Source organism: Dipodomys merriami, unplaced genomic scaffold, assembly GCF_024711535.1.
Source record: "Dipodomys merriami isolate MVZ:Mamm:240054 unplaced genomic scaffold, mDipMer1.0.p SCAF_10, whole genome shotgun sequence".
In the NCBI taxonomy this organism is placed as follows: Eukaryota; Metazoa; Chordata; class Mammalia; order Rodentia; family Heteromyidae; genus Dipodomys; species Dipodomys merriami.
Window position 1 is genome coordinate 8,163,363 of NW_027202271.1, and position 27,586 is coordinate 8,190,948.

A 27,586-nucleotide genomic window follows, 5' to 3' on the forward strand; every position below is an offset into this window, starting at 1 on the left:
CCACCCCAACAGAAAAGTCTTGAGACCCTTATCTCCAATTAACCAGCGAGAGGCCAGATGTGTAGCTGTGACTCAAGTGGTAGAACACCCACCTTGATCCAAAAAATGGTGACAGCTAGAGGCCCTGAGTTCAAGTGCATGCAAGCATGCACGCACGCAGGCACACACAGGATTTACGGCTGCCCTGAACGCTGTTGATTGATGAATGCTCACTTTACTCCATATTGAAAGCCTTTATCTTTTTTTTTGAAAGCCTTTATCTTGTACTACACTTTTAGCCATCTGAATGGTGTCTGAAATTTCACTTTCCCAATGTGTTACGTATTCCACAACCAGATTAAAATTAAAGTACTGTTAACCTTATGTCACTCGGGTTAAGAGCTCCCAGACCCCTTAACATGGCATTCCTGCCATCCCTACCTCACCATCAGAAAAGCTGACTCCTAAAACTGTAGTTGCCACCCATTCTCTTGAGAGTTCTTGCACACAGCTGTTAAAACATTCTAAAATATTTCCATGTACTGTTTCTACCTATCTTTCTGGATTTACATCAAGTTCACATTCTCGTACAAAGATTAATTAGATAGCTTAAAAACAAAGGGCAAACCTACAGAAGTTCACTGGCCCAACCTGCCTCCTTATTCCTTAACTGGTAGGCCATGGAAATTTTGTGTTTCTCATCTTTTTTATCTGCAAAATGGCCATCTATATGATGTTGCTGTGTGCTTAATAATAAAATTTTTATCCTTTTGTTTTTCTCTTTGGAGACTGGTTCTACCGAAGTAGCCAAGGCTGACCTTCAACTCTGGAACCTACTGCCTCAGCCACCCCAGAGCTGAGATCACAGGTTTGTGAAACCACACCCAGTCTAAAACTAACATTTTTTTGACCCCTGTGAGCCAGGTACTATGTACATTTCACACACAAGCATAAAGTACCCAAGAAACTATGTAAATGTTCTTATCAGGTATAACAACACTTCATTAAGGACAAAGGACTTAGGGCTTTCTGATTAACCTTGTGGCACAGCTGATTCTAAACTTATCTTACCATCTTGGCTTTGTTAAAATTTCTCATATCTCAGATCAGGATTTAGAGACCCAGGAATGATTAGGGAAAACCAATACAACATAAAGATTCTCTCAGTAATGCAGTGGTTAAAATGAGTCACTTGTCTTTTGATTTGTAAAAGTGAAAATTGCTGTCACCAATTCCTTCCAAATTTAAGACATTGCAGTATTTTTAAAGTTCCTATGGTTCACACCTGTAATCTTGGCTACTCTAGAAGCTGAGATCAGAGTATCACGGTTCAAAGTCAACCCAAGCAAGAAAGTCAGAGATTCTTACCTCCAATTAACCACCAAAAAGCAGGAAGTGGAGCAGTGGTTCAAGAGGTAGAGCACCACCCTTGAGTGAGAAAGCTATGGGTCCTGAATTCAAGCCCCCAAACAGGCACAAAACAAAACAACAGAAAAAAACTTGCTCAATTAGACATGATTGCAACAACTTCTTTTTAAATTTCAACTTGATTTGGTCTTGAAGATGCTAGATATCAAACCCTGGGCATTGTACATGTTAGGCAAGTACTCTTCTACTGAGTTACACCCTTTCCTTCCTTCCTTCCTTCCTTCCTTCCTTCCTTCCTTCTTTTCTTTCTTTCTTTCTTTCTTTCTATTTGTGTGTGTGTGTATGTATGCATGTGTGTATGAATGCGTGTGTGTATGCGTGTATGCTGGTACTGGGGGTGGAACTCAGGGCTTGAGCACTGTTTCTTAGATTTTTCTGTCAAGGCCAGAGCACTACCACTTAAGTCATAGCTCCACTTCTGGTTCTGGCTTTTGGTGGTTATTTGGAGATAAGAGTCACACAGACTTTACTGTTCTGGCTAGCTTCAAACAATGATCCTCAGGTCTTAACCTTCTTAGTAGCTAGGATTGTTGGCAGACACCTAGCCATCCTTTGTTTATTTTATTTTGAAATAAAGTCTCTCTTAAATTGCTCAGGCTGGCATCTAACTCATGATCTTCCTGCCTCCCAAATAAATGGACTTGCAATTATGTGTCACCACATCTGGCCTCAACGATGTATTTTTAAAAACAAAAGCAATAAAGCAATGTAAGTTAAGTACTCTTAAAAGACCTAGTTGGGCTGGGATTGTGGCTCAGTGGTAGAGCACTTGCATAGCATGCATGAAGCCCTGGCTTTGATTCCTCAGTAACACATAAAGAAAAAAGCTGGAAGTAGCACTGTAGTTCAAATGGTAGAATACTAGCCTGGAGCAAAAGAAGTTCAGGGACAGTGCCCAGCCCCTGAGTTCAAGCCCCACAGCCAACAACAACCACCACCACCAAACAAACAAAAAACTCATTGAGCTCCTCAAAAGCTGATAGGGATCAAAATGTAAGCACAAATTCAGGCATTTTTTCCCCCAGTATGTTGTGAGCAAGTTTTTCATTGCAAGGTAAGACTTATTCAGTTTTTATTTTTTATTTTTTTTAATATTATTTTATTTTATTTGAGAACATACTGTACAGAGGCTACAATTACATGGGCAGGATAATGCATACATTTCTTACCAAGCATTGCAGCCTCCTCCTTTGTTTACCCTTCACCTCCCTTCCCAGCCTCCCCCCTCCCCCCACCCAATTATACCCCCCTACCCCCCCACCGACATTGTAAAGCTGGTTTTGACATGACATTTTGTACTTCTCATTGTTGCAACAGGTTATTCAGTTTTTAGTAAATGGATTAAAGACTGGTTAGAGCATGAAAGGAGTAACATTTTGAAATACTATGTGTGTGGCTGCCGTGTAAAGTTATTTATTTAGTTATTTTTATTTTGTTTTTTTTTGTGCCAGTATATGGGCTGGAACTCAGGGCACTATCACTTAGATTTTTCACTTAAGGAGGTGCTTTACCACTTGAGGCTGGTGCTCTACCACTTGAGCAACAATTCCATTTTCAGCTTTTTGGTAGTTAATTGGAGATAAGATTCTCATGGACTTTTCTGCCCAAACTGACTTCGAATTCCTATTCTCAGATCTCAGCCTCTTATGTTGCAGAATTACAGGTGTGAGCTACCTCTTCCCCGCTGAACTTTTTAAATGATCTTTAATTGTACAAAGCAGTTTCTACTCAACATACACAAGTTAATCAATGTAGGTGATTTTTTAAAAGTATTTGTTTTAGTTTTATATTTCATTTGCTTATCTTAGTATTCCTAAAAGGTTGGTGCTGTATGCCCTTTGCACTGAGGAGAAATTGACAAACACAGGTTAGGGAAATGGCTGCAGCCCTCAATATCCAAGCAGTAGTTTTATCTTTCAAAGCAGTGGAATCATTGAAATTTGTGATCTCACTAAGCATATCATCCTTCGGAATTAAGACCTGTAGAAGCTGGGTGCTGATGGCTCATGCCTATAATCCTAGCTACTCAGGAGGCTGAGATCTGAAGATTGCATTTGGAAGCCAGCCTAGGCAGGAAAGTACATGAGACTCTTACCTCCAATAAACTATTCATAAAAAGCCAGAAGTGGTGTTATGGCCCAAGTAGTAGAGTGCTAGCCTTGAGCAAAAGCTCAGGGACAGTGCTCAGACCTAGAATTCAAGCCCCAGGACCAAAAACAAAAATGACCTCTAAGTAAGCAGAGTTCAGTGTGTAGGGATAGAAAGAAAAACTTAGGGGTTGGGAAGGTGGCTCAGTGATAGAGCGCTTGCCTTGCATGCATGAGGCCCTGGGTTTGATTCCCCAGCACCATATAAGCAAAAAGAAAAAAAGCTGGAAGTGGCACTGTGGCTCAAGTGGTAGAGCGCTAGCCTTGAGCTGAAGAGCTGAGGGACAGTGCCCATGCCCAGAGTTCAGGTGCCACGACCGGACCCCCCCCCCAAAAAAAAAAGAAAGAAAGAAAAACTTAGTAAAAAGAGATATAATCATGCCAAATGTAAGTTTTCCATCTCTATATTCCTGGATTTATTCTGGCAACTGGTAAGAAAGCACCATATATTGACCTCTGATTCAAAACACACACTGCATCTTGTAAGATATCTTGGGTACCAGTGGCTCACACCTATATTCCTAGCTACCTAAGAAAAAGTCCATGAGCCTTTTATCTCCAGTTAATGAGTGAAAGGCTGGAAGTGGAGCTGTGGCTCAAGTAGTAGAGCACTAACCTTGAGTGGAAAAATCTAAGGGACAGTGCCTAGTTCCTGAGTTCAAGTCCCAGGACACCCCCCCCCCCCATGACAGTATGGCATTCTTTCAGGATGCTGGAGGTAGGGTATATGATGTGACTGGTGAAAGTCATGAGTTACATTTCTTTCATGTGAAATGAGTTCTTTAGTCAGAACCCATTTCATGCAGAATATAACAAAGAAGAAAGAAGCATTTATGAACCCATGTACAGCAGTGCCAGCAGAAGCATTATGGGCAGTGAAGACAAATTCATATCCAGAAATGGTTTCTTCTACTGAAAAGATCTCTTCCAGATTCCCTTCCAAGGTAGTTTGCCAGGCACCAAGTGCCTGGCTTGTCCCTCCAAAGAAACATGCCAAGTAGGAGAGGCAATGTTGGCTTGTACTGTTGGCTAGGAAGGCACTCAGCAATAGTAATGTAGCAAGCTCACATGGACAACTTTGTGAAGGAAATGCTGCAGCTAAACACATGCCCAGCTTCCATTTAGGACAACTTGTACTTTGGCCATGGGTCACTAAGAATGCACTAGGATGGCTGGAGAAAGAATGATATTGCAGGAGTAAAACACAAAGGGTGGCATTGAGGCTTGATCTTGCAAGATACATTGTACTCAGAACCTGACTTCTGGAATTCAAACCTCTTTGTAGAACTAATAAAAGCACGCGCGGGCATGCGTGTGTGTGTGTGTAGAGAGAGAGAGAGAGAGAGAGAGAGAGAGTGCAAGCGCCTGGTGCTGATGGCTCACACCTGTATCTTACCTGCTCAGGCTGAGATCTGAGAATTGCAGTTTAAAGCCAGCCTAGGTAGCTGAAAATGGAGCTGTAGAGGGCTAGCCTTGAGCAAAGAAACTTGAAGTTTGTTTCCAGATCCTGAGTTCAAGCCTCAGGACTGGTATGAGAAGTGGGGCAGTACTTTGTTGACTGAATAGTTTATATCACTTATGTATGTAGGTATGTATGTATTTGTGGTTGTACTGAGGCTTGAATTCAAGGTCTTCTGCTTGCTAGGCAGGCATTCTCCCTCTTTAGTCATAACCTCAGACCTTTTTGCTTTTACTATTTCTTAAATAGCTTCTCAGGCTGCCTCTGGGCTGAACTGGACCCAAATCCTTCTATGTATATGTTTGTACTTGGGATGACTGATGCATAGCACCACATCCAGCTTTTTATCAGTTGAGATGAGGTCTATTTTTTCCTGGGCTGACTTTGAACTAGGAATCTCCTGACCTTTGCTTCCAAGTAGCTAGAATTCCAGGTTTGCTCAGCTTGATCAACTAATTATTGAAAGCTTGTGAAAGAAATCACATGGAACACAAACATGTTCCTATTTTCCATTCCAAAAGACTATCCACATATGTCTTCATCATACTTGTTTGTACCAGTTTTCTAATCTCATCTTCTCTGAGGTCCTGTCATATAGTTCAAAGATCAGTGACTATCCATGAATCAGTGTAGATCCGTGTCTGACCGTGTTTCAGTCCAGACAATATAGACAATCAAATTATTCTAAATTTTTGTCCTTAGGAGAATTTCCTTCTACTGCCCTTTGGGGCCACATCTCATTGGAACTGTAATTATGCATCCTTCCATGTCTAATTAGTGTCAGATATTATGCAGAATCACTTGTAAACTAGCCCTGAGATTTTTTTCCTATTCAGCCAGTCAGTTGAAAGGAACTCCTTGGAGGGCAATAGATGTGGGTTGATGGAAAGGAAGAGTCATTGTTGATGAAATCTTCATGCAATTACTTCTCTTCCATTTCTGTTTATGCCTAGTAACATATGCCTTTTCTACATACAGCCTTTTAGATTGCTGCAGCCAACACCCATTCCAAAAAGAGAAAGACAGAAAAAGTTACTTGGTATCATATATCTTATCTAAGCATTTAGTTTCTACCCAGGGCTAAATATCAGGGCAGGAGCTTGTATCAAAAGAAGATAATCTGGTGCTGGTGGCTCACAACTGGAGCCATTCAGCTATTCAGAAGGTCGAGATCTGAAGATCCCAGTTCAAAGCCAGCCTGGGCAGGATGAATCTATGAGACTACCTTCAATTTCCACCAAAAATCCAGAAGTGGAGGTGTGGTTCAAGTGGTAGGGTACCAGCATTGAACAAAACAACTCAGGGACAGTGTCCCAAGAAACACACACACACACAAAGAAGAATATAAATTACCAGTAGAAGGGATTGTAGATTTGTTTCAAAGCACTAGATGTCTATGCTATGGTTTTTCCTTGATGCAAAGGATATCTGCTTCCTATGTGATAGAGAAAAGATTTTCCTTTTTGTTTTAGGTTCGAGCTGGAACTTGAACTCTGTACCTGACACTTTCACTCATTGGCTGGCACTCTACCAACTGGGCCATACCTCCACACTCCCAAACAAGTATTTTCTGTATATGATTATTTGAGTATTAAATATCATTATCAAAGATAGGGTTTTTTTTTTCATGTCAGGAACTTTGGTTGATGATGTTCTATGCCATGCATCTGTGGCTTATTTCTGCAGTGCTCGCTACTTAGGCGGCAATGATAGGATACTGTGATCCAGTCTGTGATACTCCATCTCCAAAATGGCTACCTACATCTCAAGCAAAAAGCAGGGCTAGAGGCATGGCTCAAGTGGTAGAGCTCTAGTCATTAGCAAGTAAGTTGAGTAAAAACCCCAGTCTCTGAGTTCAAGTCTTGCTACCAGAAAAAAGAAGAGCACAAACAACTATGTTCTAGCCATGGCACATACCTGTAATTTCAGGACTCAGGAGACTGAGGCAAGAAGAACGTGAATTGAAAGTCAGCAAGGCTACATAGCAGTACTTTGTTTCAATAAATAAATAGATCAAATAGCAACCATCTCTTTTTACTTCCTGGTCTTGCTCAAAGTGGTATTTTAGTCTTCCTTATTGTCATCATTTTATGATAAATTTTCCTATTATATTTTTTTCTTATATTTTCTGCATATATTGCCTTTTTAACTGAACTTTTTTCTAGTTTTTCTCAGTATCTATTTTACACTTTTACTTTATTATCCTTAAGTTTCTTATCCTCCTTTCTCATCTATGTTCATCTCTGATTTTGTACAGTTTGATCTCAGTGCCTCAAGCTTTAGTTATTTTCCAGATAGAGTCTTGTTTGTGTCCCGGTCATTCTCAAACCAGAAGCAGGATTCTCACATAAGCAGGATTACAGTTGCACAACACTACCTTTGGCTTATTTTTTATTTTTGTTTTTTGGTTGTAGGGCTTGAACTCAGGGCCTGGGCCTGTTTTGCTCAAGTTTAGCACTCTAGCACTTTGAGTCACAGCACCACTTCTGGAATTCTGGTGGCTAATTGGAGATAATAGTCTCACAGACTTTCCTGCCTGGGCTGGCTTTGAACCTCAAACCTCAGATCTCAGCTAGGATTACAGGTATGAGCCACCAGCCAGCCCTTATATACAAATGCTTACTAACTTTTCTGCCCTGGCTAGACTGAAACCAAGTTCCTTCTGATCTCTGTCTCCCAAGTAGCTGAGATTACAGTTGTGAACTACATGCTTGGATTTGCATTTTCTTTTTAGTTACATTTTATTTCTCTTTTTTTTAAACTAAGTTTTTTATTGTGAAAATACTGTACAGAGGGGTTACAGTTACATGAGCAAGGTAATGAGTACATTTCTTATCAAGCATTGTTGCTGCCTCCTCCTTTGTTTTTCCCCTACCATCCCTTCCCTCCCATCTCCTCAACTACACTCACATTTTATTTATTTTTTATTTATTTATTTTTTTGGTCGGTCGTGGGGCCTGAAAGCTGGGCCTGGGCGCTGTCCCTCAGCTCTTCAGCTGAAGGCTAGCACTCTACCACTTGAGCGTCAGCCCCGCTTCCGGCTTTTTTCTGCTTATGTGGTGCTGAGGAATCGAACCCAGGGCCTCATGCATGTAAGGCAAGCACTCCACCACTGAGCCACTTTCCCAGCCCCTCACATTTTATTTCTACTAGCACTTATTATAACATTTAAAGTGTTCAATACATGTCCTAGGAATATTTTTATGTATATTCCTGTAGACTTTATAGGATACCAATGGAGAAAATCCAATGAAAAACTCAGTATTTAATATAGTATTGTTTGATCAATTGTTGAGAAGTTCAAAGCTTTAAGTTCAGTATCCCTAAAAATGAGAATCTCAAAATGAAAAATAGGTCTTCACAGTTATATCACTAACTGCAGACCCTTGCAAACCCACATTTTAGATATTAAAAAAGTGCAGATGCCAGGCCTAGCTACTTAGGAGGTTGAGATCACAGTGCAGAGCCAGTCAGGACAGGAAAGTCCATGAGACTCTTATTTCCAATAAACTACTCAGAAAATGTCAGAAGTGGCGCTGTGGCTCAAATGGAGAGTGCTAGCCTTCAGCACAAAGAAGCTCAGGTACAGCCCCCAGGCCCTGAGTTCAAGTCCCACAAAAAATAAAAAACAGAAGTAGCTGAAAAATGACTAAATGTGCACAGCCCACATAGCCAAGGGAGTTAATGGTGTATTTATTATTAAAAATAGTATTTTAACTCTAGTTTTAAGAATAGCAGTGCTAGTCATCTATTAAGGGACTTCATAAGCTTCCAGTATGACATAAATATTGTAGCTACACTAAGAACCAGTAGTAAGGTCAAAGATATTTTAGACATTCTTATATGAAAAGGTTTGACCCAGAAATGTCCCAGAAATGTGAAAAATAAAATAAAGTATCTCTGCCAATAAATAGCACAAACACAGCTGCAATATCAAATATCTCACTAGGAAAGCAATATTTCCCAGAGACAGAACCATTCAAGATGGTATTTAGGAGAAATTGCAATCTGTTGTCCTAAATATCTATATAAGGAAATGATGGAACTAATGTTTTGCAGTAACATGAATAAAACTCTGTAGAGATTTCTACATGAATGTCTTGCAGCAAACACATAGCCCACTCAAGACATTTTATTACCAGTAATATATCATGTTCAAGAAGCAAACATATCATCTTAGCATGTAAACTATATACTCAACTAATAGCCATTTATATAATTACATACATATTACATGCACATATATGTATATCTGCATACAAGCATATGCACACATGTATATGTGTATATATGTGTATTTATATATATAAATGCATATGTGTGTATATATCTATCTCCATAGATAAAGATATAGTGCTTGAACTCAGGGTTAGTCACTGTCCTTGAAATCTTTTTGCCCAAGGGAAGTGTTCTACTACTTAAGCCCCAGCTCTACTTCCCCTTTTTGGTGGTTATTAGAGATCAGGGTCTTATAGACTTTTTCCCCTGGGCTGGCTTTAAATTGTAATCCTCAGAACTCAGCTTCTTAAGTAGTTGTGCCAGTCCTGGGACTTATGCTTTCCCTGAGTTTTTTTTAGCTCCAACTGCAAGTTTTCTAGTGGTTAATTGGAAATAAGAATCTCACAAACTTTCCTACCTGGACTGGCTTTGACTCCTGATCTTCAGAGTTCAGCCTTCTGAGTAGCTAGGAGCCACTTGTGCTGAGCTGTTTTAACACATTATATATTAATTGACATTTCTCTGGTTATGTACATTAAATCTTTCTTAATAGGGATACATTTTGGCAATATTACAATTTGAATATAAAATGTCCCCCACAAGCTCATTCTGCTGAATTCTTTGTCTTGCAAATAGCTATTTTGGAAGGTTCTTGGAACAGTAGGAGGTGAGGCCTAGTTAGGTAAGTAGCTCACAGGGGTGACCTTGAGGTATCTTGTCCCTGATCCCTCCCCCCACCCCACCCCCGCAGACAGAGAAATCTCTGCTTTCTGTCTGCCATGAGGTGAAGAAGCTCTTCCTACACATAATCCTGCTGCCATAATGCAACTCAGGTTGTAGCTGAGCTCTCTGGCCATGAGCAAAACAAATCTTACCTCTTTTTCAGTTGTTCATGTCAGGTATTCTTTCACAGTGATAGGAAAGTAACACATGCACTGAGCAAAACCTAGTGGTTTAAGTATTATCTATACCCAGATTTCTTGGATTCAAATCCTGTCTCTGAGCCGAGCAATGATGGCACACCCCTGTCATTCCAAGTCTATGAAAGATGCAAATAGGATTGTATTCAGGCCTGCTCAAGACAAAAATGTGAGACCCTACCTGAAAACTAAAGCCAAAAGATCTTGGTGCTGTTGGCTTATACCTGAAATGTTAGCTACTCAGGAGTCTGAAGATCATAGTTAAAAGCCAGTCTGGGCTTGTTTTTGCTTTGAGAATTCCTCAGTGTTACTATTTGTGTCAATAAATTGTGCCTGTTTATTAGTGACTTGGTCCATTATGTGTGTATCAGACTATCCATTCCATGGTAAAAGGTGATCTCTTCTTTTTCTTTTGGTACTAGTCCTGGGGTTTGAACTTAGGGTCTGGATGCTGTCTTTGTGCTTTTTGCTCAAGGGTTTTGCTTTACCACTTGAGCCACAGTTCTAGTTCCAGCTTTTTTTTTCTTTCTTTCTTTTGTAGTTAATAGAAGATAGGAGGCTCATGGGCTTTCCTGCCAGGGCTGGCTTTGGATCATGATTCTCAGATTTCAGTCCCTGAGTGGCTAGGATTACAAGCATGAGCCACCAGAGTCTAGCTGAATTTCACTTTTTAGTGAGTATGGGTTCAGCTTCAATAGACATTTGTATGCAGTGTTTCAAGTGGATGTAAATTTTCATTTCTCTTGGATATATACTCTACAGTCAATTTGCTGGATCATGTGGTATTTTATGGTCAAATTTATAAGAAATTGTGAAACTTTTCCCTAAATTTATTCCATTTATTCCATTTCCACCAGCTAGCTGTGTATATATTCTTCAATTGCTGCTGTCTCTTTTTAAATCAACTTTTGTGAATATGTATAACAGCATCTTAGTGTGATTTTTGTTTGTATTTCCCTTATGATAGTGTTGAGTATTTTGTTTCCCCCCACCATGGGGAATAGAGTCCATGTTTTGCCATGGACTCTATTCAAAACTTTTGTTCATTAAAAAAGAAAAGAAAAGCCAGGTGCTAGTGGCTCACACCTGTAATCCTAGCTACTCAGGAGGCTGCGATCTGAGGATCGTGGTTCAAAGCCAGCCTGGGCAGGAAAGTCCATGAAACTCTTAACTCCAATAAACCACCAGAAATCCAGAATTGGAGCTATAGCACAAGTGGTAGAGAGCTAGCCTTGAGCTGAAGAGCTGAGGGACAGTGCTCAGGCCCAGAGTTCAAGCCCCATGACTGACAAAAAAAAGAAAAAAAAAAAGAAAAGAAAAGAAAAAAGAAGCACCAGTGGCTCACACCTGTAATCCTAGCTACTCAGGAGGCTGAGATCTGAGGATCATAGTTCAAAGCCAGCCCGGGCAGGAAAGTCCATGAGACTCTTATCTCCAATAAATCACCAGAAAACTGAAAGTGGTGCTGGCTCAAGTGGTAGAGCACTAGCCTTGACCTGAAGAGCTGAGGGACAAGGGGATAGCACCCAGGCCCAGAGTTCAAGCCTCACGACTGACCAAAAAAAAGAAAAAGAAAAAAAAAAGAAAAAAGAATGCATTTTTAAAATTCCTTATCCAGTGTTCTTTCCTCTACATAAAGAATCAACTTGGGCCAGATACTGTTGGCTCACACCTGTAATCCTAGCTACTGGGGAGATCTGAGGATTATGATTCAGAGACAGCTGGGACAGAAACATCTGTGAAACTTCTATGTCCAACTCACCAAGAAAGTGGGGGTATGGTTTAATTGGTAGAACACCAGCTTTGAGTGAAAAAGCTAAACCAATTAATAATTCATTCTCCTTGATACCAACAAACCAACCTCTTTCTTTCCTTCTTTTTGTTTTTGTTCTTTTGGGAGTACTAGGGTTCAGGTCTTGAGCTTTCTAGGCAGATGCTTCTGGCCCCCTCCTTTTGTGACAGTCTTTGGTCTTGAACTTAGGACCTACGCACTGTCTCTGAGCTTTTGTGCTCAAGACTAGTGTTCTACCACTTGAACCATAGTTCTACTTCTGGCTTTTTGGTGAGTAATTGGAGATCAAAGTTTCATGGACTTTCCTATCCAGACTGTCTTCAATACATGATCCTCAGATCTCAGTTTCTTTTCTTTTCTTTTTTTTTTTTTTTTTTTTGGGTCCAGTTGTGAGGCCTGAACTCTGGGCCTGGGCACTGTCCCTCAGCTCTTCAGCTCAAGGCTAGTGCTCTACCACTTGAGCCACAGCACCACTTCCGGCTTTTTTCTTTTTGCTTATGTGGTGCTGAGGAATCGAACCCAGGGACTCATGCATGCAAGGCAAGTGCTCTGCCACTGAGCCACCTTCCCAGCTCGGATCTCAGTTTCTTGAATAGCTAGGATTACAGACATGAGTCACCAGCATCAGGCTTCTCCAGCCCCTTTTTGCAATAGTTATTTCAATGTGTGGTCTCACTTTATGCCTAGGTCAGCCTGGGCTGAAAGCTGAAATCCATAGCTGGTGATGAAGAGCATGCACCACTATTGTGCCCTCATAACTCAATGACATTGACTAAGATGGAATCTTACAAACTTTTATCACCTAGCTGGGCCTTAAATTGTAATTCCCAGTAGCTTCCCAAGTAGCTAGGATTATAGGCCTCAACCTGGAGCATTGCTTTTTCCTTGATGTGCTTTCTTCAGAATGTTTTCTAAGACTTCTGAAGGCTTAGGACCATCTAAGAATCTTGTTCTCATAGCCCAATACTGGTGGCTTATGCCTGTAATCCTAGCTACTCAGGAGGCTGAGATCTTAGGATACTTAAGATCTGCTCAAATCTTGTTGGGGCAGAAAGCCACGGAGATTGGTTAATCTCAAATTAACTAGCAAAAAGCCAGAACCAAACTGAAGGTATGGCTCAAGTATTAAGAGTGTAAGCCTTGAGCAAAAAAGCCCAGTGAGGGCATGAGGCCCCAAGTTCAAGCCCTAGTACCAGCACATATACACACAAGATGAATCCTGTTTCTAGCTAGGCACTGGTGGCTCATACCTGTAATTAGCTACTCAGTAGGATAAGATCTGAGGATCGTGGTTCAAAGCCAGCCCTTGCAGGAAAGTCTGTGCGACTATTATCACTTTTATCTCCAATAAACCACCAGAAAACTGAAAGTGATACTGGCTCAAGTGGTAGAAAACTAGCCTTGACCTGAAGAGCTGAGGGACAAGGGAAATACCCAGGCCCAGAGTTCAAGTCCCATGACTGACAAAAAAAAAAAAGAAAAGAATCCTGTTCTCTCTTTGCTTTTACTTTGTCTTTATATCTTCTTTTTTTTTAATTATGGTTATTATAGAGGTGATAATCAGAGATTACATTTATATGCATCAAATAATGAAATACATTTCCTTTCGTACAGTGTCATCTGTTCCCTCATTTTCTCCATCCCCTCCCATCTCCAACCATGAGTTATACTTTAACTTCTTAACACCCCTTTAGAGGTTTGTCAGAACATGAGATTATAGTGAACCAATAAGGGTACTCACAGCTAATTGCTTATCCAAATCTATTACCTCCTTACTAACAAACTACAGATGTGCTTCAGATCAAACAATTTTGATTTTTCAGGCTCTCTTTAAGCTTGGGGGTGGATTGTTGACATGGTATTTGCCAGTGACATCTACACAGATGTCTACTTAAGAGTTCTGGAAAGCTTCCACTGTATTGTTCCAAGTGGCAGACTCAAGCAGGCTCACACTTTTCTCCTTTTAGAATTACTGGTTTTATAGAAATGTGTGTGTGGGGGGGGGGGTGTGGGTGTGGGTATACATGCTAGTATTCAGCCTTGAATTCGGCCCTCATACTCTTGCTTACTTTTTCATTCAAGGTACCACTCTATTTGAGGCACTATTCTACTTCCTGCTTTTTGAGGTTAATAGGAGATAAAGTCTCACAGACTTTCCTGCTCAAGTTGGTATTAAACCTCAAAACTCACATCTTTGTCTCCACAGTAGCTAGGACTATAGTCATGAGCCAAAAGGGCCCAAACCAGCCTATTAAACCCTGTTTTTGTTTTTGTCTTTTTTTTTTTTTTGCCAGTCCTGGGACTTGAACTCAGGGCCTGGATGCTGTCCTTGAGCCTCTCTACTCAAGGGTAGAAGGCTAGCACTCTATCACTTGAGCCAGAGTGCTACTTCCGGCTTTTTCTGTTTATGTGGTACTAAGGAATGGAACCCAGGGCTTCATACATGCAAAACGAGCACTCCACCACTAAGCCACGTTCCAAGCCCACGTGGTTTCCACCCCCCCAGCTTAGAGTTAGAATGCCTTTCTTTCTTTCTTTTTTTTTTCAACATAGCTCTATGCACATAATTAAGAGATTTTATTTTGTTTCCTAGCATGACTTTTGTGGCAGACTTTTTCCTGTGTAAGAAATTGACAGCATGGGGGCTGGGAAGTTGGCTCCGTGGTAGAGCTCTTGCTTTGCATGCCTGAGGCCCTGAGTTCGATTCCTCAGCATCACATAAGCAAAAAGAAAAAAGCCGGAAGTGGCGCTCTGGCTCCAGGGGTAGAGCGCTCGCCTTGAGCTGAAGAGCTGAGGGACAGCGCCCAGGCCCAGAGTTCAGGCCCAACGACCGGACCCAAAAAAAAAAAAAAAAAAAAAAAGAAATTGACAGCATGCATGAACAACTTATTTGAGTAGACTGGTATACAACCACAAAAACAACAACAACAACAACAAAAAACCCAACCATTCTTTCTTTTTTTTTTTTTTTTTGGTTCCGGTCGTGAGACCTGAACTCTGGGCGTGAGCGCTGTCCCTCAGCTCTTCAGCTTAAGGCTAGCGCTCTACCACTTGAGCCACAGTGCCACTTCCGGCTTTTCTCTCTTTTTGCTTATGTGGTGCTGAGGATTTGAACCCAGGGCCTCATGCATGCAAGGCAAGCGCTCTACCACTGAGCCAACTTCCCAGCCCCCAACCATTCCTTTCTAATTTAGGGAATTATCATTGATTACAAAGTTCTTTTTCACTTTACAACTGAGTTCTGCATTGTATTTAAACAGATGTAGAGGAAATAATATTATACATATAATTTCTCCAATATAAAATAACCCCAGTAGATTTCTATAACTTGGGGGCTGAAAGAATTTCAAAGTACAGCATTAATTATTCCTATTATAAAATATAGCAAAGGGCTGGGAAAGTGGCTCAGTGGTAAAGTGCTTGCCTTGCATGAATGAGGCCCTGGGTTCGATTCCTCAGCACCACATAAGTAGAAAAAAGCTGGAAGTGGCACTGTGGCTCAAGAGAGCTAGTCTTGAGCTGAAGACCTGAGGGACAGTGCCCAGGCCGCATGACCGACTCCCCCATATATATATATATATATATATATATATATATATATATATATATATATATATATATATATATAGCAAATAGCTCAATTAACATGTCATGTTATAGGGAAAGCTCTGGAAGTCTAGACATAGGAATAGGACTCTAATAGCACAGGAAATAAAATTGACAAAAAGATTCTGCACAACAACAAAAAACCTGTCACTATAATGAAGAGACAATCTACCGAATGGGAGAAAAATCTTTTCTGGCTATGCACTTGACAAGTGATTAACATCCAGAATATATAAAGAACACAAATAAGTAAATTTCAAGGGAACTAATAATTAATAAATGAGTAAATGAACTGAGCAGAAAAATTAGAAAGAAAAAGTACAAATATCCAAAAATCAAATGAAAAAATGTTTGAAATCCTTGACCATAAAAGAAATGCATATCAAAATTAGAGATGTTCTCTCATTCCAGTCAATATGGCCATATCAAGAACAAGATAACAACAAATGATGGTGAGTTGCACAGAAAAGGGACTAGGGTAGTATGCAAGATCCATAAATAAATCCAAGCAGCTATTGATATCTGATTTCTAACAAAAGTGCCAAAACACCTTTAACAAATGGTGTTGGATAAACTGGATATGTGCATACAAAATAGGTCTGAACCTACAGACCTATTTCTCAACCTGTAAAAAATTCATTTCAAAATAGAACAAAGTAATTGTAACCCCTCTGTATGGTATTTTCACAATAAAAAAAATAGAACAAAGATTTTACTCTAAGGTGTGACACTTTGAAACTACTAGAGGAAAGCTCTGGTAGACACTTCAAGACATAGCTCTAGGCAATTACTTTTTTTTAACATATTATTATTATTATTATTAAAGTAGTTGTACAAAGATGTTCCCATTCTACAAAACATTATATGAAAAAAGGTGTCTGACAACATTGTCACCCATTGCTCCTAACCCATCCCTTTTCTCACTTATTTTAAAAATTGAGATTAGGTGATTACATAAATTTCATATATTTCAAAATATTGTGGAATAGTGATACTTAAAGTCACAAACACATCTTTTTTTTTTTTTTTTTTTTTTTTTGTCGGTCGTGGGGCTTGAACTCTGGGCCTGGGCGCTGTCCCTCAGCTCTTCAGCTCAAGGCGAGCGCTCTACCACTTGAGCTACAGCGCCACTTCCGGTTTTCTGGTGGTTTATTGGAGATAGGAGTCTCACGGTCTCTCCTGCCCAGGCTGGCTTTGAACCGCGATCCTCAGATCTCAGCCTCCTGAGTAGCTAGGATTACAGGTGTGAGCCACCAGCGCCCGGCCACAAACACATCTTAATCTTCACAAGGCAAATTGTCATTATCATGGTCTATAAAGTTTGTGAATTCTTTTTTTATTTTTATTTTTGTCAGTCGTGGGGTTTGAACTATGGGCCTGGATGCTGTCCCTCAGCTCTTCAGCTCAAGGCTAGAGGCACAGTGCCACTTCCAGCTTTTTCTGCTTATGTGATGTTGAGGAATCGAACCCAGGACCTCATGCATGCAAGGCAAGCACTCTACCACTGAGCCACCTTCCTAGCCCCAAAGTTTGTGAATTCTATGAGCTTTGACAATATAATTATTTCTTCCACATCAGGTGATGTTTGCATTTCTTTCCTTTTGCTTAGTGTAAGCTATTCCCTCTTTCCCTCTCATTCCTTCCTTCCCATAGCTGTCTTTGGATTAGGCAATGACTTTCTGACTAGGACCCTAATAGGTCAGGAAATAAGAGAGAAAATTAACAAATGGAATTGCATCAAATTATAAAGCTTCTGCCTAATATTAACAATAAGTCTATAGCATGTGAGAAAGTATTTAAGTAACAAAAAATAAGACAATCAGTAAATGGGTAATTGAATTCATAAGCACTTTCCAAATGAAGTACAAATAGTCATTATGCAGAACAAAAAATGTTTAGCATTTAGCCATCATGGAAAAGTAAGCCAAAATACAATGAGATTCTTTCTTATACCAGTCAAAATGGCCATCATCAAGAAGATAAGCAAATTCATTGTTATTTTTATGTATATCAAATGAGTTGATATGCATTTGATTATATTTTCATTTTTATTTAAAACTATTTCCTTTTTCTATATCTATACTAAAATAAAATAAAAACCTAAATGAATGGGGAAATGAAATATAAAAAGGTAGCCAGACATGCTGGTTTCTACCTGCAGTCGTGTATTTATTTTATTTTATTGTTAAGGGGTTATACAGAGAGGTTACAGTTTCATGAGTAAGGCAATGAGTACATTACTTGTCGATCATTGTTACCCCCTTCCCTTCCTTGTTGTTTAGACTCCCTTTATTGAGATCCTCTAGAGAATTATTTCAACTTATGGCTACCATTTCAGAACCTAGCCTGCTGGCACGTCTCATCCTTGCATTCCCTGTGCCATTTACAGTTTTGTACATAGACTCTTGAAGAATACTAAAGAAAAATTACCTAACCCAAACCTATTAGATTCCTAGTCTCTAAACTGGTACTTAAGTCTTTGCAAAAATTTGTATGTTATTTGGGGTCATTTCCTTCTTCCATTCATTACAGTAGCTACTGTGATTCTTTGCCACTCATTTCAACCTCTGAACCTGGAATGAATTCAGTTTCATAAAAAAATACTGAAGCAATTTCTTATAGCTGAATTTTCCCTTTCTCAATTCCATCTCCAAATTCATTAATATCCTCTTCTATTTTCTTTTTTTTATTGTGAAAATACTGTACAGAGGGGTTACAATTACATGGGCAAGATAATGAGTACATTTCTTATCAAGCATTGTAGCCTCCTCCTTTGTTTCCCCTTCCCATCCCTTCTTATCATCCCCTCCACCCCCACCCCCATCCTCTTCTATTTTCTTTACTCTCAGATGAAAATTATCTGTTTTCTGAATCTGTGTGTGTGTGTGTGTGTGTGTGTGTGTGTGTGTGTGTGTGTGTGTGTGTGTGTGTGTGTGTGTGTGTGTGTGTGTGTGTGTGTGTGTGTGTAGCCAGTCATAGGGCTTGAACTCAGGGCCTAGGTGCTGTCCCTGAGTTTCTTTTGCTCAATGACAGTGCTCTACTACCACTTGAGCCGTAGCTTTACTTCTGGCTCTTTTGGTAGTTTGGGATACAAGTCTCATAGACTTTTCTCTCCTGGCTGGCTTCAAACTGTGGTCCTTAAATCTCATCTTCCTGAGTAGGATTCCAGATATGAATCACCAGTGCCCAGTTCAAATCTATTTACCTGTGCTTTAGGTTAGTACATGTGAGTAACCAGGTCTTTTGGTTAAAATACGAGTTTTCGATTCAGTAGGCCTGGAATGTGACCCAAAATTGTTCATCTCTAACATTCAATTACCAGTCAATAGGACACACTTGGAGGGAGGGGAAGGGAGGGTAGAGGAGAAGAGGAAAGGAGAGGAGAAGAGAGGAGAGGCACCTTTTGCTCTCCCAGTGAGCATTTTTTTTTTTTTTTTGCTTTATGTTTAATAAGCTCTTCTTACTGGCTCCTTGACATACAAAATGATCAATTTGTCTAACCTAAAATGAAAAGATCTTTCCAAACATTTTTCTTAAGTCATAATGATGGCTTATATATATTTTTGTATTCATTTTCCATTGTAATATTAGAAATTACACTAAAGCTTAGCAGCTAAGAGATAAATGTTTCCATGGATTGAGAACCTAGGTATGGTTTAGCTTGATAATTTGACTCAGAGTGTTTTACAAGCCCCCAGTGAAGGTATCAGGGGAAGGGAGGAAAAACTGGGAGAACTGGGAGATAGCAAGGGAAGGGGTGACATATGTAACTGTAGCCCCCCTGTACATTATGTTTAAAATAACAATAAAAGAAAAGATGTCAATGCATGGTTGAGTATGGCTCAAATTGTAGAGCTCTTGTCTAACATGAGAGAGGCTTTGGGTTGAACTCCAACACTGAAAAAAGAGAGAAGAGGGGGAGAGAATGAGAGGAAGGAGGAAGGGAAGGAGGAAGAAGGGAGGGAAGGGAAAGAAAAAAAGGAAAAGAGGGGGGGGCGGGGGAGGGGGGAATGTAGTTGTGGAGGTGGGAGGGAAGGGATGATAGGGGAAAAACAAAGGAGGAGGGAACAATGCTTGATAAGAAATGTACTCATTACCTTGCTCATGTGATTGTAAACCCTCTGTACAGTATTTTCACAATAAAAAACCTATTTTTTTCAAAAAGAAAGGAAAATTAAAAAAAAAATGTCAGCTAACATAGTCATGGAAAAGCTTATCTAGGGCAGGACCCATTTCCATACTCATCCACAGTTTGGTAGCAGGATTTGGTTCCATGCAGGTTGTTGAACTGAGGTCCTCAGTTTTGGCTTTTGGCTAGAAGATTGATTTGCCTAGGTATTTGCTAGGTGGATCTCTCTGTAGAGTATACTTAACATGGTGGCCATGGAAAGGAATATGTAGTTAATCTAGTCTTTTCCAAGCCTAATCATGGAAATGTTCCATTTTACTGTATTCTGTTTGTTGGAAGCAAGGCCCTAGATCCCTCCCACTCAATGGGAGGGTCTTGCCTAAAGAGCATGAACACTCAGGGGCAGGACCAGTGAGAGCTACCTATTACACCACCACAGCCAAGCCCCTTGAAAGAATCTACATACAGGGTTGGGGGTGTGACTCGGGTGGTAGAGTGCCAGCCAATGAGTGAAAGTATCAAATACTAATACTGAGTTAGAGTCGGAGTCTCAGACACACACACACACACACACACACACACACACACACACACACACACACACACACACACACACACATCTATATTTGCTCTCTCTATTCTGTCAATTTGCACCAATTTCAAAACTTTAGACTTTGGCCCCTCCCACCCTCTTCCCACTTACAGAAGTTGCTCTAATTGTTAAATCCAAACATTTACAGTACTTAACTCCTTTAGCTTTCACAACATCATATCCTGATTTTCTTCCCATTCCTGGAACCCAATCCTTTTCTATACTCTGCTCTTAATTTACACATATTTGAGGTATGTTTAAGTTTCTCCACTTGATTTCATTCTGTCTATTATATTCTCACCTTTACCTGTAGCTTCCATGATAATAAGTTCATAATGCTGAAGACTCTTTCCTTCATTTTCTTCCTTCCTTTCTCTCCTTTCTCTTTCTTTCCTGTCTCTCCCCCTCATTCCACCTTCCCTTGCTTATCTTTTTCCATTGAAAGCTGTTTCTCTACCACTTGCACCACATCACCACTTCCTGCTTTTTTGCTGATTAATTGGAGCTAAAAGACTCACCAACTTTTCTGCCCAGGCTGCCTTTGAACCATAATTCTCAGATCTTCAGCTTCCTAAATGGCTAGGAATATAAGTATGAGCCATCAGTACCAGGCTATGAAGAATTCTCTTTGGTACTCCAGGACAGTGTATCTGATTTGTGGCTGCCCCCTCAGCATCTCAGAAGTGAAATGTGATATCCAAGCATGCTTTTCTTCCTGCTTTTCATATCTTGGCTAACAACCTAGCATCTATTCAAGTCCCCATGTGGCAAATCAGGATAAATTTTAGAATCTTGTCTGTCACCTTCCACATCCAGTAAGACCCTAAATCCTGTTGTTTTCATCCCTTAACCATCTTTTGTTATAGTCTTGGTATTGTTTTGCCTGGCCTCACCCCTTGGACCCTCTCAGTAATCTCTTCTCCATGTTGTAAACTCAGTGATGGGGGAGGTAACTTGTTGGCCATTGTAACCTTAGCACTAGTACCAGTAGTGGATTTTTGTTTTTTTTTTTTGCTAAATATTTCTAATCTGTTTTCTTTCTTTCTTCTTCTTCTTTTTTTTTTGTCAGTCGTGGGGCCTGTACACTGGGCCTGGGTGCTGTCCTTCAGTTGTTCATCTCAAGGCTAGTGTTCTACCACTTGAGCCACAGCGCCACTTCCAGCTTTTTCTGCTTATGTGGTGCTGAGGAATCGAACCCAGAGTCTCATGCATGCAAGGCAAGCACTCTACCACTGAGCCTCCCAGCCCTCTCTCTCTCTTTCTTTCCTTCCTTCCTTCCTTTCCTCCTTCCCTTTCTCCCTCCCTCCTTCCTTCTCTCCTTCCTTCCTTTTTTTCCTTTCTTCACTTCTCTCCCCCACTGTCTTTCTTTTTCTGAGCTTGAACTCAGGGCTTACACACTGTCCCTGAACTTTTGTGCTCAAGGCCAGTGTTCTACCATTTAAGGCACAGCTTCTGCCTTTCTGGTGGTTAATTGGAGATAGGAGTTTCATGGACTTCCCTGTCCAGACTGGTTTCAAACCATGATCTTCAGATCTCAGCCTCAGATCAGAGTGAGGCACTGGAGATTCATGCCTGTAATTCTAGTTATTCAGGAGGATAAGATCTGAGAATTGCATTTCAAAGCCAGTTCACATACAAAAGTTAGTAAGACTTTTATCTCCAGTTAACAACCAAAAAGCAAGAAGTTTTTATCTCCAATTAACAACCAAAAAGCAAGAAGTGGGACTGTGGCTCAAGGGGAAGAGCTCCAACCTTGAGTGAATAAAGCTAAAGGACAGCACCTAGGACCTGATTTTAAGCCCAGGTATCAGTACACACACACACACACACACACACACACACACACACACACACACACACACACACACACACACACACACACACACACACACACACACACACACACACACACACACACACACGAGGACAGCACCTAGGACCTGATTTTAAGCCCAGGTATCAGTACACACACACACACACACACACACACACAGACACACACAGACACACACAGACACAGACACACACAGACACACACAGACACAGACACACACACCTGGGCACCAGTGACTCACACCTTTAATCTTAACTACTCAGGAGGATGAGATCTAAAGATTGTAGTTAAAACCAGTCTGGGCAGAAAAGACCCTGTGAGACTTACCTCCAATTACCTACTCAAAAACCAAAACTAGAGCAGTGGCTCAAAGTGGTAGAGTGCTAGCTTTGAGGACAGTACCCAGGCCCCAAGTTCAAGCCCCAGGACTGACAAGAAAAAAGAAAGAATGGTAGATGCAGACCAATGTGAAAAAAATCTAGGTATTTTTGTTTCCTACAGTATGATTTTTAGTGGTGCGACTATGTGAAATCAGTCTGTCCACTGACATATAATGTATCCTGCTTAGCTCTAGTATAAATTAACTGAAATAGAACGTTGTTTCAATTTATATATCACTGATGCTTGTTTTTTTTTTAAAGGACTTTCAGGCTTTATAGCAAGGCTTTGTCAAATTAAAAAAAGCGGGGGCGGGAGGCAGCTATCATTAGGTATTTGACCCTTTGTCCAAACAAAAGCAGAAACAATGCTAACTCCAAATGAGCTGATTAGTCTGGCCAAAATAGTATCTGGGAACAACTGCAATGACAACATCCTCAGGAGGTACTCATCAGCCCATGTAGGCAGATACATGTAGACACAGGAGAAAAGCAAATAAGCACGTATAGATAATACATTAGAAGTTCCTATTAGAATAAACTGTGTGAGCTAGATGGAGAAGGATACCACAGAAGTAGTTTCCACTGGAGTGGAGGTTTGTTTATGCTGTTTATCCAGAGTCACAGCCAGTAATCCCAGTGATCCCAAGAATGGTGACAAATGTTTTCCTACATTTAGAAAGAGCCAGTTGGCAGAGTATTTGCAAATGGGCCAATTCCTGCTCTTAGTAATGTGATACAGATAGGGCTCTATGATTTACTGTTGGTGGGTCATGAGCTTTGAGTTGTTTCTTATCAGCAAAAAATGATTTACACTCATTTTCATGTTTGCTGGCTTAGAGCTTCTGTAAAACAAACAACAACAACAACAAAAAACTGAATGAACCAAGTTATCCGACCCATGGAACTCTGATGTTAGCCTCTATCAAATACCAAGTTTAGAGCAGTGGGTCTTCAAGACCAGAGAGAAGCAAGGCACCAGTGGCTCAGGCCAAGATCCAAGGATCAAACAGAAAAGTCTTGTGATACTCTTATTTCCAATTAACCACAAAGAAAAAAAAATAAGAAAAAAAGGTCAAACTGGAGTTGTGGTAGAATGCCAACCTTGAGCAAAAAACTAAGGAACAGCACCTAATCCCTGAGTTCAAGCCCTACCAGCACAAAAACAAAAGAAACCAGGGAAGAACACCTCTAATAAACAACATGACCAAAAATCTGTCACAGAATTTTGAGACCCATTAAAACAAAGTTTAATGAGAAAAAACAAAGAACACCTTTAAGGTTTTATATTTGTAAATGGAGGCTGCAGAAGCATTTGAACATCCAAATCGTGTGTGTGTGTGTGTATACCAATTTTGGGGCTTGAACTTAGGACCTGTGTGCTGTCCTTGAGCATTTTTCGTTCAAGGATAGCACTGTACCACTTGAGCCACAACTCCACATCTGGCATTTTTGTTGCTTAATTAGCAATAAGAGTCTCATAGAGTTTCCTGCCCAGGCAGACTTCTAACTGAAATCCTCAGGGGCTGGGAATGTGGCTCAGTGATAGAGTGCTTGCCTCACACACATGAGGTCCTGGGCTCAATTCCTCAGTATCACATAAACAGAAAAGGCCAGGGCTGGGAAAGTGGTAGAGCGCTTGCCTTGCATGCCTGAGGCCCTGGGTTCGATTCCTCAGCACCACATAAGCAAAATGAAAAAAGCTGGAAGTGGTGCTGTGGCTCAAGTGGTAGAGCGCTAGCCTTGAGCTGAAGAGCTGAGGGACAGCGCCCAGGCACAGAGTTCAGGCCCGACGACCGGACCCCCCCTCCCAAAAAAAAAAAAAAAAAAAAGAAAAAGAAAAGGCCAGAGTGGTGCTGTGACTCAAGTGGTAGAGCGCTAGCCTTGAGCCAAAAGCAGCTCAGGGACAGCACCCTGGCCCTGATTTCAAATTCCAGGACCAGAAAAAAAGAAAAAAGAAAAAACCTGGATCTAACTGCAATCCTCAGATCTTAGCCTCTTTAGGAGCTAGGATTACAGGTGTGAGCCACCAGTGCCCAGATTTTTTTTTTTTTTTTTTTGGCCAGTCCTGGGGCTTGAAATCAGGGCCTGGGCCCCGTCCCTGAGCCTCTCTGTGCTCAAGGCTAGCACTCTACCACTTGAGCCACAGCACCACTTTGGGCTTCTTCTGTTTATGTGGTACTGAGGAATCAAACCCAGGGCTTCATGCAGGCTAGGCTAGCACTCTGCCACTAAGCCACATTCCTAGCCCTGGTGGTTAATTTTTGTCCCAGGTTGGTTTCAAACTATCATCTTTAGATCTCAATGTGCTGAATAGGTAGGATTAAAGGAGTGAACTACCAGCATCTGGCTTAGGCCAAGTACGTGTGTGTGTGGGGGGGGGGGGGGCAAGTACGTGTGTGTGTGTGTGTGTGTGTGTCTGTCCCCTAGGGCTTGAACTCAGGGCCTGGATGCTATCCCCCTAATCTGGCTTAGGCCAAGTGTGTGTGTGTGTGTGTGTGGTGTGTGTGTGTGTGTGTGTGTGTGTGTGTGTGTGTCCTAGGGCTTGAACTCAGGGCCTGGATGCTATCCCCCTAATCTGGCTTAGGCCAAGTGTGTGTGTGTGTGTGTGTGTGTGCGTGTCCTAGTGTGTGTGTGTGTGTGTGTGTGTGTGTGTGTGTGTGTGTGTCCTAGGGCTTGAACTCAGGGCCTGGATGCTATCCCCCTAAGCTTTGTTGCTCAAAGTTAGTGCTTTACCACTTGAACCACAGCTCCACTTCCAACTTTTTGGTAGATAATCGGAGATTAAGAGTCTCACAGACTTTGCCAGGCCTGGCTTTGAACTGTGATCCTCAGATCTCAGCCAATAGCTGGGATTGAAGGTGTGAGCTACTGGTACCAGGCGTGAGTCAAATACTTTTGAAGAATATTTTTGTGGTAGACACAGAAACAAACATGCTGAGTGAAGAAGTGAAGCTAATATAGCACTTTATCTAATAATTACTTGTCTCAGAACTCAGGCACAGAATGATCCACTAAGACAAAAAGTTAAGAGTGATTTTTTTTCTGTAATTGATGACTATAGAAAGTCACATAGCAATGTGTATATATATTTAAAATTTAAGATGAGTACAGAGTTCAACAGTTATGTTCCATCTTTGTTTAAATCACATTTAGAATTTGGCTGGGATGTTAAACTAAAGAGATTTGCTATAGTTTCATGAAATAAAATTATAGCCTGTCTCAACATCTCTCTAGCCATTTCAAGTAAAGGATTTCTTCAAAGTCCAACATAGTTTACCATTTGATGAATGGTGTCTTGGCACCATTTCAGTGATTTCCAGTGGTAGGGCAGAGAAGGCATGTGGTATCTAAAGGTAAATGTTTGTGTTTATCAGCTGATAACTAAGTGAAAGAATGCATTTTTTATTTAAAGGGAGGCAGAGAAGAGGCTCGTGCAGAGATTACAGGCTCATGCCTGTAATTCTAGCTACTCAGGAAGCTGAGGTCTGAGTATCACAGTTCAAAACCAACCTGGGCAGACAAATCTGAAAGACTTATTTCCACTTAACTAGCAAAAAAGCCAGAAGTGAAGGTGTGGCTAAAGTGGTAGTGTGCCAACCTGGAGTTTAAAAAAAGCCAAAGGGGTATGAGAGGCTGAGTTCAAGCCTCGGTACCAGGGAGAATAGGAGGCAGAGGTAGTGGCTTGACATTTTCCAAGATAAAGTTAACATTTAGATAACACAGAACATAAAAATACAGATAGATTATCTTTGTTGAGCAGAACATTTAAAATTATCAGGGTTTTTTTTTTGTAGTATAAGTGCAGAATATTGAAAGAACTTCTACTGAGGTCATTATTTAATACAGTAGGCTGACAATATTTTAAGTCCAGCTTTAGAATTCCTGATATATGCGATGAAGATAAAAACATCTTGTGAAAGACTAGTACAGGAACACTCACCACGTATTTCTTCATTTGTAATGGGATTTTTGCTGGCTAAGCTTTCACAAGAAGCCAATTTAATCTTTAGCGTCATAACATCTGATGGTTAGCATCTGGCCTTCTACTGAAATTAATTGCAGTGCCCTTACGCTACTGAAAAATACAAAAGGTTAATAGAGAAAAACAGTAGATAGTCGTAAGCTAGGCAATGAGGGCAAAGTTCCCTCCCATAGATGTTCTGTATCCTTCACCATGTCCTGGAACAGATGTATGTGCAGGCCCCTAGACATCCACCACCATGGCCTCACATATAGATCCCTGGGCATCGTGGCCCATTGGCCCTAGAAGAGTTAAACATGAACAGCAGACTGATTAGATTTCAGAGCTATGTGCTAAAAAGGGGTGAAAGAATGCAAGGAGAGCTTGTGCAGGCTGAATGAAGCCTCTGATTGGCTCGAGGGACTGCTACAGCCCACTATTCCCTGTCCAGTGATCTCTCCTAGAGACTCCTTATTAACCTGGCACAACAGTGCACCAAAGGCAATACCCTCTTTTAGGATCCTGCCCACCTACTAGGAGCTCTGATTATCTTTTTCTTCAAATCATTGCATTTAGTCCTTCTCATTGTGCATGGATTCATTCTTTAAGAACACAGAGACAAAAACCTGACCTAGATGTTGCAGCTTTTCAATATAAGTAGCAAGATAAAGTCCACTTTAGGTTACAGAGTTTAAATATGATGTGGTATTTACATTGAATCTACTTTAGCTCGACATTTCTGTAAAACTGACATGAACCATTGGTCTTTTTTGTTTTTGTTTTGGATGGATGCTGAGGATCAGACCCAGAGCCTTATATATGGCATGTAAATGTTCTATCACTGAGCCTTTGCCACTTTCTTTGGTTCTTATGAAGATTAAATTAGAAAATGCACTTAAAACCCAGTGCTGGTGCCTTATTCCCATAATCCTAGCTACTCAGGATGCTGAGATCTGAGAATCAAAGTTCAAAGCCAGCCTGGTCAGAAGTCTACGAGACTCTTACATCCAAATAGCCTATTAACCATCCCCAAACTGGAAGTGGAGTGGTGTCTCAAATAGTAAAGCACCAACTTTGAGGGAGAAAGCTAAGGGATAGAGCTTAGGTCCCCAGTGCAAGCCCCAAAATCAGCAGAAAAAAA

At 40.8% G+C, this 27,586-nt stretch overlaps 1 protein-coding gene across 2 annotated transcripts in view; it reads left to right on the forward strand.

Annotated features, from left to right (window-relative positions):
- The window catches only part of Pphln1 (periphilin 1), a 148,555-nt gene that overhangs the window by 735 nt on the left and 120,234 nt on the right, over nt 1-27,586 (forward strand). Inside the window, exon 2 of one of the 2 annotated variants that reach the window (XM_070039158.1) lies at nt 768-847. The exons of the other annotated variant lie outside the window; for it this stretch is intronic. The gene's annotated coding sequence lies outside the window, so the exon portion shown is untranslated. The remainder of the gene's footprint in view (nt 1-767; nt 848-27,586) is intronic. 2 annotated transcript variants of the gene reach the window in all.